The sequence below is a fragment of the Leucoraja erinacea genome, chromosome 6 (assembly GCF_028641065.1).
Source record: "Leucoraja erinacea ecotype New England chromosome 6, Leri_hhj_1, whole genome shotgun sequence".
Classification (NCBI taxonomy): Eukaryota; Metazoa; Chordata; class Chondrichthyes; order Rajiformes; family Rajidae; genus Leucoraja; species Leucoraja erinaceus.
This window is the reverse complement of record NC_073382.1, coordinates 7690723-7695605: the sequence shown is the minus strand read 5'-3', so window position 1 is coordinate 7695605 and position 4883 is coordinate 7690723.

Sequence of the window (4883 nt, the reverse complement as noted above, 5' to 3'; positions counted from 1 at the left end):
TGATTAGCCATGATCATATTGAATGGCGATGCAGGCTCGAAGGGCCGAATGGCCTACTCCTGCACCTATTTTCTATGTTTCTATGTTTCTATGAATGTAAAGGGAACGTTTGTGGTTGATGGCAAGACCCTCAACCACATTGTTGTGCAGGAGGATGATGGGGTCCAAGTACATAGTCCCTGAAAGTTTCAACACAAGTAGGTAGAGTGATGAAGAAGGTGTATGGTATGCCCTCTTTCATTAATCTGGGCGCTGAGTACATGAGTCAGGAAGTCATGATACAGCTTATAGGACTTTGTTTAGGCAGCATTTGGAATAACGTGTGCAATTCTGGTCAGATTACAGGAATGGTGTGGAGGCTTTGGAGAGGAGGTTTACCTGAATTCTGTCTGGATTAGAGGGTATTAGCTAGAACGAGCGGTTGGACAAACTTGGATTGTTTTCTCTAGAAAGCTGGAGGTTGAGGGGAGACCTGCTAAAAAATAGATACAATTATGTGCTACAGATAAGGTAGACAGTCAGAACCTTTTTCCCCAGGGTTGAAATGTCAAAGACTAGAGGGCATAGCTTTAAGGAGAGAGGAGCAAATTTTAAAGGAGATGTGCAGTGCAAGATTTTTTACACAAAGAGGGGCGGGTGCCTGGAATGTGGTGCCAGGGGAGCTGGTGGAGGAAGGTACAGTGGTGTTTGAGAGGTTTTTACATAGGCACACGGATATGCTGGGAATGTAAGGGTGTGGATCACATGCAGGCAGATGAGGTTAGTTTACCTTGGCATCATGTTTGGCACGAACAAGGTGACCCAGAGAACCTGTTATTGTGCTGAACATTTCTAATGTTCTATCTAATGATTAAAGTTTTACCTGCATTGAAGAAAACATTTTGTTAATTTAAGAGTAAAGAGCCTGTCCCACGAGCATGCGACTCCATGTGGCAAGCGCGATCTAACGTGGTCGCTTGAGCCGTACGGCCTCGCGGGGCCGGTCCCACTTCGATCGCCGGAGCTGTATGGAGTTGTGCGGAGCTGGTCTGGATATCGCGCGGGGGGCTCCGAAAAACTGACCGTGTTTAAAAATTCCGCGCGGCAACGGCCTGCCGGACCGCAGCCACCTCGACGCCGTACGCACCGCCTCGACGGGCGTCCGCAGCGTCTCGACGCAGTACGCACCGTCTTGACAGCGTATGTCATGCGCGAACATCCCGCGTACTTCGCTCGAACTTCACGTCACTCGCTCGCTGCATGCAGGCGCATGCTGGTGGGAACGGCCCTGTACGGGGATCACTCGACCTCCGCGTGGCCCCCGCTTCCGGTTTGGTCGCGCTTGCCGCATGCAGGTCGCATGCTCGTGGGACAGGCCCTTTAAGTGGATTTTAATCCACAACATTTTCTTTGATTTTTATTGAACCATCAAGGCATATTGGTTTATTTTGCAGCCATCATTGGCCACGATTCACCAGCACTGTACCATTGCTGACTAATCCCTGGTCTCTGCCATTTCCTTGCCAGTCACTCGTAGACGCAGACAATCGGAAAAGGCTTTTTCTCCTCCTGGCCATAGAGCTGAAACTGAGAACGTGACCAAGTTATAGACCTCGGAAGCCATGATGCAGCAAGCTAAGACAGAAACAGGTGAGTAACATTTGAATAATAAGTGAATAAGTTTAGGTTGAATAAGTTGAAGTTTATTAGCCAAGTATGTACACATACAAGGAATTTGCCTTGGTGCTCTGCCTGCAAGTAACAACACGACATACAGTAAACCATTAAGAATAAAACATAAAACATTAAAATATTATAGTTTAAACATGTGAATGAAATAAAATACCGGAAGCAAAAGGAGGCTACAGACTTTTAGTTATTGAGCTACTGCTCGTGAGATAAAAGCTGTTTTTATGTCCTGTGGCAGTTTTGTCGGTCCGGAGTCGCCTTCCAGAGGGAAGTGATTCAAAGAGTTTGTGGCCAGGGTGAGAGTGGTCAGAGATGATCTTACCCACTCGCTTCCTGGCCCTTGCAGTGTACAGTTCGTCGATGGGGGGAAGGTTGCAGCCAACAACCTTCTCAGCTGATCGAACAATTTGCTGCAGCCTCCGGATGTCGTGCTTGGTGGCCGAGCCAAACCAGACCATGATGGAGAAGGTGAGGACAGACTCTATGATGGCTGTGTAGAATTGGACCATCATTGCCTGTGGCAGATTGTGGTTCCTCAGCTGCCGCAGGAAGTACATCCTCTGTTGGGCCTTTTTGACTGTGGAGTCGATGGTAGCTCCCCATTTCAGGTCCTTGGAGATGATGGTTCTCAGAAACTTAAAAGACTCCACAGATGTGACTGTGGTGTTGTTGATGGTGAGTGGGATGAGGGGAGGGGGAGCTCTCCGAAAGCCTACTATCAATTTCACTGTTTAAATGGAGAAAAGAGATGGTGTGGGTAATTTTCACCTGTCGAGTGTTACTACTAATGTAAGTGGTGCAGGAAACTGAGTACATAGAGTCACTCAGCATGGAAGCAAGCCCTTTAGCTCAGCTTGTCCATGCTGACCAAGATGCCCATTTGCCCCCAGAAAATGGACACAAAGTGCTGGAGTGACTCAACGGGTCAGGCAGCATCTCTGCAGAACATGGGCACCACGTTCTCCAGAGATGCTGCCTGACCCACTGAGTTACTCCAGCACTTTGTATCTTTTATGTAAACTAGTATTTCTAGTTCCTTGTTTCCCCATTTGCGCACATTTTGGCCCATATCCCTCTAAACCGTTCCGGTCCATGTACATGTCTAAGTTTATTTTCAATGTTGTTATTGTACCTGGATTGAATACTTCATCTGGCAGCTCATTCAATATGCCCTTCATCCTCCGAGTGAAAAATATGCCCCTCAGGTTCCTATTAAATCTTTCCCTTCTCACCTGAAACATGCGGCCTAGTTTTTTGATTCCCCTACCCTGGGTAAAAGACAGTGCCTTCACCCTATACATTTCCCTCATGATTTTATATGCCTCTTTTAGATCATCCCTTATCCTCCTGTGCTCCAAGAAGTAATGACCTAGCCTGTCCAATCTCTCTCTGTAGCTCCAGCCCTCGAGACCTGGCAACCTTCTCTCCAGTCTTTCTAGTTTAACGACGTTCACAAGTCATAGGAGTAGAATTAGACCATTCGGCCCATCGAGTCTACTCCGTCATTCAATCATTGCTGATCTCTGCCTCCTAATCCCATTTTCCTGCCTTCTATGCATAACCCATGACACCCATTCTGATCAAAAATTTGTCTACCTGTGCCTTATAAATATTGACTGACTTGGCCTCCACAGCCCTGTGCCAATGAGTTCCACAGATTAACTATCCTCTAAAGAAGTTCCTCCTCAACTCCTTTCTAAAAGAGCGGCAGGTGCTAGACTCTCCCACCAGCGGAAACATCCTTTCCACATCCACTCTATCAATGCCTTTCATTATTCTGTAAGTTTCAATAAGGTCCCCGCTCAACCGTCTAAATTCCAGCCCAGTGCTGTCAAACGCGCATCATTCCTGGAGTCATTCAGGTAAATGTCCTCTGGACCCTCTCCAGAGCCAGCACATCATTCCTCAGATTATGAGGCCCAAATTTGCTCACAGCACTCCAGATGTGGCCTGACCAGCGCCTTGTAGATCCTCACTGTTTTTGTATTCCAGTCCTCTTGATATTAAATTTGCCTTCCTTACTACCGATTGTAAGAGTGGGATAAAATAACTCGTAGAAACAGTCAGAAACAAAGAACTGCAGACGCTGGTTTGTTCCAAAGAAAGACACAAAGTGCTGGAGTAACACAGCAGGTCACACAGCATCTCTGGAGGAAAAGGATAGGTGACATTTAGTGTCAGAAGGAGGAAGGATCCCAACCCGAAATGTCACCTATCCTTTTCCTCCAGAGATGCTGCCTGACTCGTTGAGTTATTCCAGCACTTTGTGTTTATCTTTAGTAGAAGGAGGCAGTCATACGCCCATCCATATAAACGGGACTGAGGTGGAGCGCGTCTCCAGCTATAAATTCCTCGGAGTACATATCTCGGAGGATTTGTCCTGGTCCCTCAACACCTCCAAGCTGATCAATAAGGCACAGCAGCGCCTTTACTTCCTGAGGAGGCTCAAGAAAGCCCACCTGTCCCCCCGGATCCTGACCAACTTTTACCGCTGTACCATAGAGAGTATCCTGACCACCTGCTTCACGGTATGGTACAGCAGCTGCACTGCTGCGGACAGGAAAGCACTACAACGGGTGGTGAAAACCGCGCAGCACATCATCGGTGCCCCGCTCCCTGCCATGGATGCCCTCCACCGAAAACGGTGTCTGAGATGGGCTGGGAAGATCATCAAAGACCCCTCACACCCCAACCATGGACTGTTTGCCCTCCTCCCATCAGGGAGGCGGTACAGGAGCCTCAGGTCACGTACTAGTAGGATGAGGAACAGCTTCTACAACAATAAAATCACATTGCTGAACTCGGAGTCCCGCCGATAGATTTCTCTGGTCCCTCCGTCCCCATTGTTTAATTATTCTGTATTTTTTGATTATTCTGTATCTTCTCTCTTTCTATTTTTTTTATTTCTTTATGTACAACTACTACGGACTGACGCAAAACTGCATTTCGTTGTACTCATACTTGTATTTGTGCGATGACATTAAAGTTGAATTGAATTGAGAAGCAGGTGATTGATGGTCAGAGTGGACTATACCTCGATAGTTTGGGTTTGGTTGAAATATGAACTGATCTAAGGAATGCAGATTTAACCTTGAGACAATCAGTCAAAGTTGAACATTGTGTTGTTGAACATTCACTGTCATTGTTGAACATTTCCGAACTTATTGCCCTTTAGGGTGCCACCAGAGCAAGAAGCTGTTGATTTTGGATGTGGA